General features: G+C 38.5%; 1 long non-coding RNA gene across 3 annotated transcripts; it reads left to right on the top strand.

Annotated features, from left to right (window-relative positions):
- Positions 1-3,964: 3,964 nt before the first annotated feature.
- LOC137250197 (uncharacterized) lies at positions 3,965-15,958 on the top strand. Of its 3 annotated transcripts, none has more exons than XR_010952846.1 (6): positions 3,965-4,448; positions 4,607-4,795; positions 4,870-5,015; positions 5,088-5,318; positions 14,030-14,210; positions 14,281-15,958. It is a non-coding gene; the product is annotated as an uncharacterized lncRNA (long non-coding RNA). The 3 variants fall into 3 exon arrangements; XR_010952845.1 differs by having other exon boundaries at positions 4,599-4,795; XR_010952844.1 differs by lacking the exon at positions 4,607-4,795 and having other exon boundaries at positions 3,975-4,448; positions 4,846-5,015; positions 14,281-15,957.
- Positions 15,959-18,022: the final 2,064 nt, after the last annotated feature.

The raw sequence follows: 18,022 nt of genomic DNA, 5'->3' as shown, positions 1-18,022 counted from the left end.
CAATAATAAATAATAATTTTTTATACAATTAGAACCATTTCATTTGTTGTGTTAGTTGAAAAATGAATATTGCGCAGTGCTGCAATGAGTTGAGCTGGTCTTGCAATTAAAATATATATTTTATAAATACAATGGAAAATAAACGCTTCTGGTACGAGTTTTTCGACCTATACCGTGAATTAACAGCACTGTGGAAAATAAAGAGTGGTTTTTTATACAATGAGTGCCTTTTTTTTACAACTGAAACACGTGTTTCATTTGTTGCGCTACTTTAAAAATGAATATTGCGCAGTGTTTTTGAGCCGTGTATGTCAAAATTTTCATTTGCACAAATTTCGTCGTTTTATATTTGCGCATGGTTTTTGTGTCATGTATGGGCCGTCTAAGAGGTGTTCTTTCAAGTCTATGTACCAAGTGCCTTAATGCTGCATTTTTATGCTGTTGGGGGTGGTTTGAGGTATTGTGTATTATTGTGTCGGTCGCCGTTGGCTTTCTATATATGTCATAGTTAAATCTTTTGGCTTCTTTATCAATATTTATCGTGAGGTCTAAATAGTTGAAACCTCCGTCTTTTTCGGCTTCCATTGTAAATTTTATATTTCCGTGCTGTGTAGCATTATACGTCATACCCACTGTATTGTAGCATTATACGTCACACCCACTGTAACACACTTGCGGCATTACGCATCATGAACTCCAAATATATTTTAGTAATAATCATATTACAATATTTTCCAACATAAATTATTGAACTAACCCAGACGGTTAGCTAACATCAATGGAATGCCGGATATGAAACCTTTGTCCGTTCTCAGCTAATAAATTCTGCTTAGTACTTAAATACAACCAAGAATATGAATTAACCAAATATTCCCATTGCACATGAATATCGATCTGCTGACTCTGCATACAAATATACATATATGCATGGTAGTACAAATATGCACATACGCACAATAATACAAATCTACATATATGCATATTAATACAAATATACATATATGCATGGTAGTACAAATATGCACATATGCACAATAATACAAATCTACATATATGCATATTAATACAAATATACATATATGCATAGTAATACAAAAAAATATATTAGGATATTTGTAAATGTGTACGTTAAGTAATTGGCTATAAAAAGGGAAAGAATTTTTGTAATAAAGATAATATTAATCTGACCTCCAAAGTCAACACATCTTTTGTTTTTATAACTTTTCAGCTGCTTGTTGAGGTACTTTAGTACAAGCTCTTCGTTATTAGTAGTTAAAACACATTTTATGTCATCCACGTATCTAGCATAAAATGATACGCATAATTTGGACTTCAGCTCCTGTATGTACTTTTCTTCCAGATTTTGCATGAACACTTCCATAAGAATTGCTGATGTGGGGCTTCCCATTCCAATACCGTTTGTTTGTCTATATATTTTATAGTTGAATAGAAAATAGGTTTGACGTAAAGTGGTTCTTAGCGTATTTGTGATTTGCATACTTTTAACTTTGTTTTTTGTATTATGAACTATTGTTGAGCTAACTATGTCCAAAGTCTCCGATAGTGGTATAGATGGGTATAAATCTTTTATGTCAAAAGATACCAATTTGCTGTTCCTTGTTAGTTCTGTTGTGTTAGCTATTGCATATTCGTTCTTTAGCTCCAGAGTATCTTTCAATATCGTTTTTAAATATTTGGACAGTTTGTAACATGGTGCCGATTTAAAATTAATGATGGGTCTCATTTCCGTGTCCGGCTTGTGGATTTTGGTAGCGCAATCAGTGGAGGAGCCGAAGGGTTCATTTGGAGCAATCTATGTGCCATGTTAGAATCTGCTATATTTGTTGCATTTTTTATAGCAACTTTGATTTGTTTTTGGTATTCATCCCTGGGATCCTCTCTCCATCCATCTTCCAATATAAAACATTATGCTACCCTTGCGGAAGAAAAAAGCAGACTAAAGAGAGCCACGAGTCACCCTGGTCCAACTTTTTTCTGGGTTCGGTAGCAGTTTAAACTCTTACTTGTGCAGATTCAACCCCGACATACGTAACCATATTTCAATTGCAATGTGGAGCCTTTCCCTCCATCAGCAACTTCCCTATGCTCCACCCCTGTTGAGATTGATAGTTTCCTTGAACTCCCGTTAGACGACTTTGATGACGATTTGTAAGTGGTCGCACACATTGAATGGTTTGAAAGTCGCACGATTGCATACCACCCATGCTTACTCCAATCATCAGTAAATGCTATCACACAAGCAACAAGTCAGTATAGTCAGATCCTGCAAAAAATTGATGCCAATTATCTAGCAATACTATTAAACAAAAGAAAGATTAAAATTAGTTTCCAATTGCCAACGATATTATCGTTCGTAATAATTACTAAGCAACGTAAAAAATAATCGTTGACTTATAACTATACATTGTAAATTAAAGGTAGGATAAGTAGCAGCACGCACATATGCACACAGCCACGCTTTGGCACTGTTGTACTTCTTAGGTTCAAAAAAAGTTTAGTAGCTACTAACGAAAACTGCGTAAACATTTAATTGTAAAATTAAAAATAAATACCCTTATTTACTTTCAAACTGTTTTTCGAGGAGAACTTTTGAATGGGTAGATACCCAATCGAAGACTTTGTATAACATTTTGTAGGACCCATACAGGTGCACTTTACATTTTGATACTAAATTCGTTCAAAAAATTTACCATCACAGCAACCCATTTCTGATATTCCGCTCCTTTTTTTGTTTCCCTGTATCGTTTTCGACGACAGCAACCCCTATAATTTTCACACTTCGTTCAGTGTCAAACTCATGTTCCACGCAGGTTCCACACTAGTTTGACATTGACCAAAGTGTCAAACGGCAGTGTGTTAGAAAGAGAAAGGAAATGTTTCCTTCTCACAGATATCCTACTTGTAAACCTGTACAATGAACACATAAACAAATGAGCCAAGATCCAGCATTCCGGAATTTTTGTATATGTAACTAAATTTGAAAAAAAGTTTGCTGACGTAGCGCTTTTGAAATTTTTCGGTTTATTACATTGCTCTCATATTTCGCTACCAGTGTTCGTTGTATTTAAAACTGTTACCAGAGTAAGCGACTACGCCGGAGTAAAAATTAAATTTTCGGAATATATTTTTTTTCCTTTTTGAAAGCGGGCTAACAACTAACATCAAATTGGTTTGGTGGCTTGGCAAACCCTTCGATTGTGTTTTTTCCATGAAATGTTTCTCAGCAAAAAAGTTATCTGCCTTATCAGATGCATATGGAGTCGGCGTAAAACGTGTAGGATGATCAATTAATGATCCCATTAGCACACCACATTCTGGAAGAAAAGTGGTCTCTGTCTCCCCGGTTTACCATATATATTTCATGCTCTTTTAATGACAGAAGGTTTCAAGACCAGGGCAAGTACCTGTAGGAACGATAATGGCGACCTGGTAACTGACGTACAGAGTGTGGGAGAATAACTCTTGCCAATAAGTGCTTCTTTAGGCAATTGAAAAGTAAAGTCCTCTCTCGACGAACAACATTCTCGCTCTACAAGTCACTCATCATACCTGTCCTGATGTATTGCTCGTAATCATGGAAGGTGTCGAGAGAAGATGAGATAGCTCTTGGAGGATTCGAGAGAAAAGCTCTCCGGAAGATTTATAGTCCTATCCGTGATGTCGACGTATAATGATGAGCTATATGAGCTTTGTAAACAGAGGAAAGAGAAGGCCTTCACTGAGTGGGGAGAGACAGTTGGAATAAGATTTGGCCTTGCTTGGTGCTCCCAATTGGCGACTGTTATTGCAACCTCACTGGCTCAACGTACTTCATTTTTATATAAAACTTCAAAAAGTGCTGTATGTTGAATAAACCATTGAGATAAAAAATCTAGTAGGTAGTAAGAGCGGAGCAAAATACTACGATTGGAGTAAAGTCTGAACACTGCGTCAGCAATGAAACATGTTGTCAAAAGCGTGACGTTACGCCGAGAAAATTTATTTCACAGCTAACTATGATTTTTTGCCCTCTCATTTTTTAATGCGAGATCTGTTTATTGGTTCGTGATATAAACAGGTTATAAAAATACTACACCCCTACAAGACGGAGGTAACCAGTTCACCCACACATTCAAAGCTTTTTTCGCTCTCCACTAACACATCGACGTTTCATGCTGTCATCGAAATGACAGTTCATTAATTATTCCGGAAAAATTGAAACGCAAAAAAAATATAAATTGTTTACAACGAAAAATACCTTGTGCTTTTAATTGTGACATGTGACGGAAATTAAAAATTTTGTTGCAGAGAACACCTTTTTGCGTTGGCGACCTTCGCCCAAAATAACATTAAGTTAATTTGAGTTGTGACATGTGACGGAAATTAAGAATATTGCTGCAGAGACCATCTTTTTGCGTTGGCGGCCTTCGCCCAAAATAATATTAAGGGTAAAGTTTTACAAGACGGTACACCACCTAATTTAAAAATATCAAATAATAATAAAAACGGAGCTCGAGGCGCGCCTTTTGATTCCACGTTTGATAATTTTTGATAAAAATTGGGTAGTGCACCGTCTTTTAAATCGTTACCATATTAAGTTGTATAGAATCGACGGGATGGCCTACAAGGTTTTATGTCAACTAAATCGCTCCCGATATGTTCGGGCTAGTACTTTAATGGTTCCCGGAACGTACCCGATCTGCATCCGGCCAAGGACCAACAAAGTCGATAACGGGGAGTGTCCTTATCGCTACAACAACAACAACATTATTTACTTTCTGATTTTCATTCATACGTATGTGCATTTTTAAATAATAAAAAAAAATGGTATATTATATGATATAGCATCTCCGCCGGGTTGCGATTCAGCTCAGAATATGCCAAAATCAGAGGAAATCTACAAAAACAAGGTACTTTACAAGCAACATGCTTTGGAATACGGTACCAAACTGGTTGGATGTATTTCCCTAAAAAAGGGTGGAACTACGCATCTTGGTTTGCCAGTATTTGCTTCGGTAATTTATATTGATTTGTAGTGATTAAAAATTGCAATAGTAGATAATGTAATGTGAATTAAAATTGAATAGGTAGCCGGAGCAAAAAAGGCAACTGATCGGCATGCCACTGTTATTTATGTGGTGCCACCGGGAGCTGCTGCTGCTATCCTAGAAGCATTAGAAGCAGAAATGTCTTTGATTTTTTGCATCACCAAAGTTGTGCCATAACATGATAGGGTTCGCGTTAAGCACGTTCTCTTAAGGCAAAAAAAATCGCGTCTAGTCAGGCCCGATTGTCCAGGAATCATTGCACCAGAAAGGGTAGGTAAATTGGCTACCATATTAAATATATAAGCAACATGTATGAATTTTTTAGTGATAATTTGTCATGCTTTTGTTCATAATCAACTGAAGAATGCAAATACGACAGAGTTCGAAGTTCATGTGAAAACCAATTAATTTTTTTAATTAGCATTTGGAGAGAAAAATACATATGTATGTATGCATAGAACTGCATAGAAGGGGAGGAAAAATTAATTGTTATCAGTAGATTTGCAAGATTTTTGTCATTTTCCCTGCATCGCAGTTGTCATTACATTGCGTTAAGAGAGGACATCAACACCTTACTACCCACAGCCAGTTAAAATTATTGTAAATTTTGCTCTTTTCATCACTGTTTCAAAACGTGGAAAGTTATATATCGAGCATTCCATGGAGAATGGTGCATTTTAGCAGACTTTCGCATTGCCGGCATTATTAATATTCAATCCCTAGAAGGTTTAATGTAGTCATATCAATAGTTCCCGAGATGGTGGGGCTAGTACCACAATGGTGCTTGTTACCGGAACGTAGATAGATATATCATTTATTGAGGATTGCACAGTGACTTGCACATCTCCTTCACAGCACCTCATCCTAGCCGACTTCCTTGATGAACCCCAGCAGTGTTCTTTGCTTGAGGGATTAAATGTGGGAATGCTCTGGCCATGGTAAGCCCATAAACTTAGCCCTACGTCTTGAAATTGCGCCGCAATCTAGGAGGATATGGTCCACCGTCTGCTGATTCATCACAAAATCGGTATGTGTTGTTCGATACTATACCCAGCTTTTGCATGTGACTGTTCAGTCTACAGTGTCTTGTAAGAATAGCCGTTGGGGTTCTTAGGTTATCTTTTTGAGAGGCCTATTAATGCCCTATATCGAGTTGTGATGTAACCCCCTAACAGTAACTTAGATTGACTCAGGCCTGGCATATTGCGCCAGTGTTCTCTCTTTTCCCTCCCTTCTGCTAATAAATGCCCCTGTGGGCCAACTGGCAGGAACGGCTCGGGATCGATGGGTCACGCAGTTGCTGCCTCTCTTTCCGTGTTGTTCGCCTGCTGTTGTTGTAGTAGCAGTGCTTCGCCCCATCCAATAGGTGCGACCGATCACAAATTGTCATCAATGTCCTCTAACGGGAGTCCAAAGAAACTTTCTGTTTCAACAGGGGTGGGCCATAATGAGAGGAGTGTTAGAGGCGTTGGTTGCACAATACAGTTAAAGAGGTGGTTGGTGACATGTGGGGACACATTACAAGCAGGACAATGTTTTGTATGTCGGGGTTGATTCTGGATAGGTAAGAGTTTAACCTGTTACGTTATCCAGCTCGAAGTTGAGCTAGAGTGACTACTCTCGTTTCCCTAGGGAGAGTGCGTTCCTCCTCTGCTAGTTTTGTTCTTTGAGTACAGGAATCACCGGCATAGAGGTCCGACTCCTGTTTGTGGAGTTCACTGAAGACATGCTTGTGTTTTTTAGCTTCATACGGCTGTGTTCTCAGGTGCCGTATTTCCTCATAATGTAATGAGGCCGTGAACAACAAGAGCCACAAAAGATTTATAAAAGTTACGAGGACGCTGGATTTTGGAATCTAGCCCAGAGCAACCTGTCCGATGCAACCATCCCTTGCACGTGAAACACTGACAAGAGTATTTATTTTTTTAATTTAGTTTATTTATTATTACGGCTGTTTAGGCCCAAAACTTAAACTACTAAGTACAATTCAATGTTATAATCACTTATTTCTGTTGAATATGCTGTTGGAATGCCATGTGATTCCGATCAGCATATTTACTAGCGTGACAGAGGGACGAGTCTGGGAGCCACTCATTAAAGGAAGGTTGGAAAGGACGCGTTTCCAATCCTCCAGTGCTCCCAGCTTAAGGCAACAAAATTTGGAACTTATATTTTTCAATTATATGTGTATTTTAAGCTTTCGGAATGTATTAGTCTCCGATCAATGCAGCTAAACATGTCTTTGGATGTTGGAAATTGAAAATAACGTGTATCCAATCACCCCTCAACTTTGTTTAGTAAAGACGCTGTCGGAATTCATGAAGATTCCGATTAGCACAGCTCAACATATAATGGGAGGTTGAAAAGGACGTGTTTCCAATCCCCCTTGCTCCAACTTTTATTTGGCCTTCTTTTCGTTATTTTTGTTACACATTATATAATTTTATTGTTATATTTATGCTGTCGGAATGCGAATGATTCCGATCAGCAACAGTAAATACCAGCTGGAAATACCGAATTCCAGCGAAATTAGTTGTTGGAACTGTCTGGAGTTACAGGTGGCGACCGATTTTCTTTTCCTTAGGGCCGGATGCATTGTATTTTGCTGCTACCATTATTACCATTCCCTTTTCGCGCTCCAGTATCGGTATATCATGTAAAAAAATAAAAGAAAACAAGTAAGGAAGGCTAAGTTCGGGTGTAATCGAACATTACATACTCAGTTGAGAGCTATGGAGACAAAATAAGGAAAATCACCATGTAGGAAAATGAACCTAGGGTAACCTTGGAATGTGGTTGTATGACATTTGTATCAAATGGAAGGTATTAAAGAGTATTTTAAGAGAGAGTAGGCCATAGTTCTATGGATGGACGCCATTTAGGAATATCGCCATAAAGGTGGACCAGGGCTGACTCTAGAATTTGTTTGTACGATATGGGTATCAAATGAAAGGTGTTACTGAGCATTTTAAGAGGGAGTGGGCCTTAGGTCTATCAGTGGACGCCCTTTCGAGATATCGCCATTAAGGTGGACCAGGGGTGACTCTAGAATGTGTTTGTACGATATGGGTATCAAATGAAAGGTGGTAATGAGTATTTTAAAAGGGAATGGGCTTTAGTTCTATAGGTGAACGCCTTTTCGAGAAATCGCCATAAAGGTGGACCAGGGGTGACTCTAGAATATGTTTGTACGATATGGGTATCAAATGAAAGGTGGTAATGAGTATTTTAAAAGGGAGTAATCCTTAGTTCTATATGTGGACGCCTTTTCGAGATATCGCCATAAAGGTGGACCAAGGGTGACTCTAGAATGTTTGTACGATATGGGTATCAAACGAAAGGTGTTACTGAGCATTTTAAGAGGGAGTGGGCATTAGGTCTATAGGTGGACGCCTTTTCGAGATATTGCCATTAGGGTGGGCCAGGGGTGACTCTAGAATGTTTGTACGATATGGGTATAAAACGAAAAGTGTTACTGAGCATTTTAAGAGGGAGTGGGCAATAGGTCTATAGGTGGACGCCTTTTCGAAATGTCGCCATTAGGGTGGGCCAGGGGTGACTCTAGAATGTGTTTGTATGATATGGGTATCAAATGAAAGATGGTAATGAGTATCTTAAAAGGGAGTAATCCTTAGTTCTATAGGTGGACGCCTTTTCGATATATCGCAATAAAGGTGGACCAAGGGTGACTCTAGAATGTTTGTACGATATGGGTATCAAACGAAAGGTGTTACTGAGCATTTTAAGAGGGAGTGGGCATTAGGTCTATAAGTGGACGCCTTTTCGAGATATCGTCATTAGGGTGGGCCAGGGGTGACTCTAGAATGTGTTTGTACGATATGGGTATCAAACGAAAGGTGTTACTGAGCATTTTAAGAGGGAGTGGGCATTAGGTCTATAGGTGGACGTCTTTTCGAGATATCGCCATTAGTGTGGGCCAGGGGTGACTCTATAATGTTTGTGCGATATGGGTATCAAACGAAAGGTGTTACTGAGCATTTTAAGAGGAAGTGGGCATTAGGTCTATAGGTGGACGCCTTTTCGAGATATCGCCATTAGGGTGGGCCAGGGGTGACTCTAGAATGTGTTTGTACGATATGGGTATCAAATGAAAGGTGGTAATGAGTATTTTAAAAGGGAGTAATCCTTAGTTCTATATGTGGACGCCTTTTCGAGATATCGCCATAAAGGTGGACCAAGGGTGACTCTAGAATGTTTGTACGATATGGGTATCAAACGAAAGGTGTTACTGAGCATTTTAAGAGGGAGTGGGCATTAGGTCTATAGGTGGACGCCTTTTCGAGATATCGCCATAAAGGTGGACCAAGGGTGACTCTAGAATGTTTGTACGATATGGGTATCAAACGAAAGGTGTGACTGAGCATTTTAAGAGGGAGTGGGCATTAGGTCTATAGGGGACGCCTTTTCGAGATATCGCCATTAGGGTGGGCCAGGGGGACTCTAGAATGTTTGTACGATATGGGTATCAAACGAAATGTGTTACTGAGCATTTTAAGAGGGAGTGGGCATTAGGTCTATAGGTGGCCTTTTCGAGACATCGCCAATAGGGTGGGCCAGGGGTGACTCTAGAATGTTTGTACGATATGGGTATCAAACGAAAGGTGTTACTGAGCATTTTAAGAGGGAGTGGACATTAGGTCTATAGGTGGACGCCTTTTCGAGATATCGCCATTAGGGTGGGCCAGAGGTGACTCTAGAATGTTTGTACGATATGGGTATCAAACGAAAGGTGTTACTGAGCATTTTAAGAGGGAGTGGGCATTAGGTCTATAGGTGGACGCCTTTTCGAGATATCGCCATTAGGGTGGGCCAGGGGTGACTCTAGAATGTGTTTGTACGATATGGATATCAAATTAAAGGTATTAATGAGGGTTTTAAAAGCGAGTGGCCCTTAGATGTATATGTGAAGGTGTTCTCGCGATATCGACCAAAATGTGGACCAGGTGATCCAGAAAATCATCTGTCGGGTACTGCTAATTTATTTATATATGCAATACCACTAACAGTATTCCTGCCAAGATTCCAAGGGCTGTTGATTTTGCCTTGTAGAACTTTTTCATTTTCTTCTACTTAATATGGTAGGTGTCACACCCATTTTACAAAATTTTTTCCAAAGTTATATTTTGCGTCAATAAACCAATCCAGTTACCATGTTTCATCCCTTTTTTCGTATTTGGTATAGAATTATGGCATTTTTTTCATTTTTCGTAATTTTCGATATCGATAAAGTGGGCGTGGTTATGGTCGGATTTCGGCTATTTTTTATACCGAGATAAAGTGAGTTCAGATAAGTAGGTGGGATAAGTTTAGTAAAGATATATCGGTTTTTGCTCAAGTTATTGTGTTAACAGCCGAGCGGAAGGACAGACGGTGGACTGTGTATAAAAACTGGGCGTGGCTTCCACCGATTTCGGCCATTTTCACAGAGAACAGTTACCGTCATAGAATCTATGTACCTACCAAATTTGAGAAGGATTGGTAAATTTTTGTTCGACTTATGGCATTAAAAGTATTCTAGACAAACTAAATGAAAATGGGCGGAGCCACGCCCATTTTGAAATTTTCTTTTATTTTTGTATTTTGTTGCATCATATCATTACAGGAGTTGAATTTTGACTTAATTTACTTATATACAGTAAAGATATTAAATTTTTTGTTAAAATTTGAATTAAAAAATTTTTTTTTTAAAAAGTGGGCGTGTTCTTCATCCAATTTTGCTAATTTTTATTTAGCACATATATAGTAATAGTAGCAGCGTTCCTGCCAAATTTCATCATGATATCTTCAACGACTGCCAAATTACAGCTTGCAAAACTTTTAAATTACCTTCTTGTAAAAGTGGGCGGTGCCACGCCCATTGTCCAAAATCTTACTAATTTTCTATTCTGCGTCATAACGTCAACCCATCTGCCAAGTTTCATCGCTTTAATTGCCTTTGGCAATGAATTATCGCATTTTTTCGGTTTTTCGAAATTTTCGATATCGAAAAAGTGGGCGTGGTTATAGTTTGATATCGTTCATTTTAAATAGCGATCTGAGATGAGTGCCCAGGAATCTACATACCAAATTTCATCAAGATAGCTCAAAATTTACTCAAGTTATCGTGTTAACGGACGGACGGACGGACGGACATGGCTCAATCAAATTTTTTTTCGATCCTGATTATTTTGATATATGGAAGTCTATATCTATCTCGATTCCTTTATATATGTACAACCAACCGTTATCCAATCAAACTTAATATACTCTGTGAGCTCTGCTCAACTGAGTATAAAAAAAACTATCTTATTGGAAGGGTTTTACAATGCTCCAATAAACTTTTTTTAAACGTATTGAAGTTATTACTACTTTTTATGTGATTAGGAAGTTCATTGAAATATTTCAGGCCCTTATATATATGACCGTCCTAAAAAGATTATTTTCCGGCAAACGCAGCAAACCCATTTCTCAGTACTGGGGTCAGGAGAAGGACCCGAATTGAGGCCGATACCTTCCCGGAAGAGGAGAGTATGGCGCAGACCCGCTGCAAGGATCTGCTGGGGGGTTGTCAATTTGTGGGAGAGACGCAACAAATTAAACATGGAGTCCACCTGCTCATTGCCCTCCACTCCCCTGTGGCCTAGGACCCAGGCCAACAGTACTACGTTGTGCGCTCCTAATTGATTCAGCTTTTCTACGCACTGAAGGACAAGTGCTGACTTTATTTCGAACGCCGCAAGTGCCTTTAGTGGAACCTGACTGCCTGACTGAGTATGACAATTGTTTCATTGGGGTATCAGCGCTGAAGGTTCAGCTTAGCGCACTAACTTATGGTGAATACTTCCGCTCGAAAATGCTCGGATGTGCTTTTAGAGTTACTGATATTTTGGTTCTGGGTCCGAAAACTCTGGCTCCAATCCCCTCTGGCGTCTTCGAGCCATCTATGTACCTTCCGATCTTGAGCCTAGTAATACATTGCACCCGCCTATACCTATACAGCCGTACCAAGAGACGGAGCAGCCCATTACATATTGGCACAACCGGAGCACTGCTGGACATCCATCCTATATGAAAGCTATGCATTCAAAAGTGTTTGTACCAGTGGCTGGTGCACACTGAACTGGACCAATGTATGCTATATTGAGGCCTGCACAAATACCAAGCTATGTTTATGTAAATAATGTTACTGCTAATGTCAATTTGCACGGTTGAGCACATACAGTACCTACGTTTATACAAGGTGGATGTATGGCGATGTAGCCACCGATCAGGTTGTTGTAAGAGATTAATTAAAATATGTTATTCATAAACACTGATTCTTATATTTTTATTATCATTAAACTGTAGACTAGACTCATGACGGGTATTCTTACTGGACACTGCCTTCTGGCGTCACATGCCTTTAAATTAGGCTTGGTCAGTGATAGCAGATGTAGGAAGTGCGAGTTGGAGGAGGAAACGATCGATTTCATTCTGTGCTCGTGCCCTGCGCTTGTCGGGCTAAGACTCCAGCTGACAGATGTCAGATCTAGAAGCAGCAAGTGGCTTAAGTTCTAGGAAGCCGCTAACCCGCTGGAGCCATGAGAAGCGTGAGTGCACTTTGGGTGTCCCAAGACAAGTTCCGTACCTGCTCCGAATAATTTGATAGATAGATAGATTAGATAGGGATCTGTTCTAGGTCCAACTCTTTGGAATGCGGTGTATGGCGGGGTGCTACAAATCAACCTTCCCGGAGGCATGGAAATTGTCGGCTATGCAGATGATATTGTCGTAGTAGCAGTGGCCAAGAAACTTGATTTGCTCCAAGCATTATGTAATGACGCCATGGGAAGAATAACGGAATGGTTGACGAACACGGGGCTGGAGATGGCTAGCAATAAGACAGAAGTGGTTCTGATGAGCTCAAAGCGGACTGTGGATGAGTTGGTCCTAACCATAGGAGATTTTCAAATAAATTTAAAGCCCTCCTTGAAATATGTAGGAGTAATCATTGACTCAAAACTAACTTTTAGGGAGCACTTCAGGGCGGTGGGGGACAAAGTTTCTAGAGTTAGTGGAACCCTAACGCGAATAATGCCCAACATCGGCGGCCCAAGCGAAGCTACCCGTCAGCGATTATCCAACGTAACCAGCTCTATAATATTATATGCAGCACCAGTATGGCACAGATCTAAAATGGTCCACCAAAAAGATATACTAGCAGCCTACCGCATTACTGCTATACGAATAGCATGTGCTGTTCCGACGACGCGATCCATGTTTTATCCAGGAAAATCCCAGTAGATCTACTCTCAGGTGAAATGGCCGATCTGTATGGCATTGGATTCAGCCGACCATCTGAAGATGCTAAGAAAAGCGCAAGGTCACGAACAATAGTTAGGTGGCAAGAACGGCGGGAAGATTCGAGAAAAGAGCGCTGAACCTTCATGCTAGTCCGGAATATAGTGGAATGGTACGAGCGAAAACACGGCAAATTAATTACCATCTCACACAGATATTGAGCGGGCACGGTGGCTTGAAGGAATATCTACATAAGCGTGGGATAGAGGAGGATCCTTTCTGTCCAAGCTGTCCGTCCGAATTGGAAAGCGCAGAACATGTAATATTTCACTGCCCTCGTTTTCACGGCGAAAGACTGTCTGTAAACAGAGTTTTTGGAGAGGAACCTTCCATTAGGAATTTAGTTCCACGAATTTTCGGACAAATAGATTGTTGGATTGCTGTTACCAAGATGGCCTTTATAGTAATTACGAAATTGATGATGCATGCCGAAAGGGAGCGTAGAGAAATGCGCATACGAAGTAGTGGCGACTAAATCGCCTTTGAAGTTACTTTACCAGGTGCTGATTCTAGTTATCTGAAATTTCTCTTGTGCCTTTGGAAAAGAGCTATGTGTGGAGCCCTATTTATGGAACACTTTTCGGGTTATATTAAAAACTTTTAATCTATTCTTACTGATATGAGTTTCTTTTTCACTCTAGGTAATTTGATTTTGACGATGTGAGGATAGAAATATCCCAAATATTCCAGCTGTGGCTGTAAGAACATACATTTGCTCAAATTAGAAGAAAACTGCACGGTTGAGCACATCCAGTATCTACGTTTATACAAGGAGGAACACCACACTACTTTCACGGGGATGTAGCCACCGATCACGTTGTTGTAAGAGCTTATTTTAAATATGTTATTCATAAACACTGATTCTAATATTTTGTTTTGGTTTTTACTTTAGAGTCAACCTGTTATATAAGCGATGTCAGCTATGCCTGTAACTTAAGCGCCTTCAGATGTAATAGTTACCGCGGATGCGGTCACAGGAGTAGTTCACTACGTGGGGATTACACTAATCAAGGACTTCCAATATCGGAAGGTTTTCCAGCACTATAACACACCAACAATATGTGCAATGACCCGAATAAATTGTACAACAAACGTTAACACCACATCATCAGCCAGCAACAACAACAACAAACGCAACAAGTTGAAACTTCTAAACAATTAATGACTAGTGAACCACCAACATATCCGCAATATGCGCAAACATCAACACCAACATGTGTCGCCTACTTTGCAACACGGTGAAGATGGCCAGGGCCATTCTGATTCTAATACTGATAAAGGCGAACCATTGGCAAATTTAAAAACTCAAACAGACCACGAAAAATGTTGATGATGGTATTAATTCTAGTACGGATAGTAAAGAATTTAAACCTAGGAAAAAAGCTAAACTTGATAAAAACTTAACCGAAGATGACAATGTTTCTAATTCTAATACTAAGGAAGATGAACCTTTGATAAATATGAAGCTTAAAACAGAGTTATCAAAAAATGACGATGATGATAATGATGTTGATGCAAAGTCCAATGTTGAAAATGATGAAAATTATGAAACAGAATCTGAAAATAGTATGAGTGTGGATTATAACCTGAAGCAAAACTGTCATATCCTGTACGGCCAGAATTAGATGTTAAGAAAAGAGCCTACATATACACAGTATATTTATGGAAAATTTATCATGAGACAATGCCCAATGTATGTATTTCAATTAAATTCAGCACATTGTTGGAAAAAGCATCTAAACTTTATGCATCGTGTAGAGAAACCAGAACATTTACAATTTAAATATAACGAACGTGGTGCAAAATGTAAATTTTGTGTTATTCAAGCAGCTACACCAAGCTTCAACAAATTATTGGACCATGAGATTTCTCATATGCCTAATAGTCATTATTTAAAATATAAATTATGCGATTGGAAGACGAAAATACATTCAAGTATGAATTTTTATTTACGTGTACAACACGCTGAAACAATTGATGTAACAACGAAAAGTTTAGAATTGAATGTTTGTCCATATTGTAATCACAATGGTATTTACGCAAACACTTAATACATCTTTTCTATGTTTAGAATGTGGTGAATAATTTAGAACAAATACAAGTTTACGTGTACACCACAAGATTTGAACGGAAAAATCTTGAGGGTATGGTTACACCTATGTGGCATCTACAAGATATTTATAATTACTAGTATGGAATGAATCCGGATATGGAAGAAAACGGAGGTGACGAATCACCATGCTTCTTTGGATTCTGGTGATACTCCTGACATGCTTCCTAATTTCCCTACGTCTGATGTTACTATACCTACCAAACTAATATGACTGCAAAGTGATGAGCAACACTACCAGCGCAGGAAAAATAAGAACTTCAAAACAAGGTTTCGGAAAGGGCACGACTATGAATAGACGTTAATGTATTTATATAGTTTATAAATATAAAAATTCACATATGTAAAGTTCGCTAGAGTAATAAGGCAATAATTTAAATTCTAAAAAAACATTGTATATATGAATAATTTATAATTAAATATTATCTGAACATAAAGGACGCGTTTCATTCATAGAAAAAGCGATTTGACAGAAGGTAACCGATACGGGTAACCGATAGACCAGTTACCCGTATTGTTGTTGTTGCATATGTTTTGGTTAGCGATAACGAAAACATAACTGATGAAGTAACTTAAAAATGTAAATAACATCGAGCGAGAAGGAATGTCGAAAACACAATAGGTAAGAGCGAGAAAGAGAGTCACACGTACACTATTTTGAGAGAGCACATGCGTTACCTTTTTCACGACAGCAATGTAAAAGTCATTAAGACGATAATTGGTGAACAAGTTATTGATGACGATTAAGTAATCGATTAGGGAACGGGTACCTGTCTTGTAGGGACTTTAGGAATTATGTATATTTTAAATAAGCAACTGTGTAAAGCATGGACCATGTTAAGTGGGCGTTTTCGTTCCAAATTTTTGCTGTTTCTAGCTTCTGTTTATCATTATAAAGGTTTCGCTACCAATTATTTTAAAATCGTATCTAAGATGAAATGTAAAATTGGAACTAAAAGTTGCGCCATTTTTTATCAAAATTTTCAACTGTGACGCTTTTTTAACTTTTAATAATTTTTTAACTTCAAATATTAAATTAATAATTAATCTTATTAAAACTTTTTATACTCAGTTGAGCAGAGCTCACAGAGTATATTAACTTTGATTGGATAACGGTTGGTTGTACAGGTATAAAGGAATCGAGATAGATATAGACTTCCATATATCAAAATCATCAGTATCGAAAAAAAACTTGATTGAGCCATGTCCGTCCGTCCGTCCGTTAACACGATAACTTGAGTAAATTTTGAGGTATCTTGACGAAATTTGGTATGTAGGTTCCAGGGCACTCATGTCAGATCGCTATTTAAAATGAACGATATCGGACTATAACCACGCCCACTTTTTCGATATCAAAAATTTCGAAAAATCGAAAAAGTGCGATAATTCATTACCAAAGACGGATAAAGCGATGAAATTTGGTACGTGGGTTGAACTTATGACGCAGAATAGAAAATAAGTAAAATTTTGGACAATGGGCGTGGCACCGCCCACTTTTAAAAGAAGGTAATTTAGAAGTTTTGCAAACTGTAATTTGGCAGTCGTTGAAGATATCATGATGAAATTTGGCAGGAACGTTACTTCTATTACTATATGTATGCCTAATAAAAATTAGCACAATCGGAGAACGACCACGCCCACTTAAAAAAAAAGAAAATTTCAAAATGGGCGTGGCTCCGCCCTTTTTCATTTGATTTGTCTAGGATACATTTAATGCCATAAGTCGAACAAAAATTTACCGATGCTTGTGAAATTCGGTAGGTGCTTAGATTTTAGGACGATAACTGTTTTCTGTGAAAAAGGGCGAAATCGGTTGATGCCACGCCCAGTTTTTATACACAGTCGATCGTCTGTCCTTCCGCTCGGCGTTAACACGATAACTTGAGCAAAAATCGATATATCTTTACTAAACTCAGTTCACATAATTATCTGAATTCACTTTGTATTGGTATAGAAAATGACCGAAATCCGACTATGACCACGGCCACTTTTTCGATATCGAAAATTACGAAAAATGAAAAAAATGCCATAATTCTATACCAAATACGAAAAAAGGGATGAAACATGGTAAATGGATTGGTTTATTGACGCAAAATATAACTTTAGAAAAAAAGTTTGTAAAATGGGTGTGACGCCTAACATATTAAGTAGAAGAAAATGAAAAAGTTCTGCAGGGCGAAATCAAAAGCCCTTGGAATCATGGAAGGAATACTGTTCGTGGTGTTACATATATAAATAAATTAGCGGTACCCGGCAGATGATATTCTGGGTCACCCTGTTCCACATTTTGATCCAAATTTCGAAAACGCCTTCACATATACAACTACCACCACTCCCTTTTAAAATTCTTATTAATACCTTTAATTTGACACCCATATTGTACAAACACATTATAGATTCACCCCTGGTCCACCTTTATGGCGATATATCGAAAAGGCGTCCACCTATAGAACTAAGGCCCACTCCCTTTTAAAATACTCATTATCACCTTTCGTTTGATACCCATAATGTACAAACGCATTCT

Source organism: Eurosta solidaginis, chromosome 4 (genome assembly GCF_040869045.1).
Source record: "Eurosta solidaginis isolate ZX-2024a chromosome 4, ASM4086904v1, whole genome shotgun sequence".
Taxonomy (NCBI): domain Eukaryota; kingdom Metazoa; phylum Arthropoda; class Insecta; order Diptera; family Tephritidae; genus Eurosta; species Eurosta solidaginis.
This window is presented reverse-complemented; position numbering and strand designations above follow the sequence as displayed.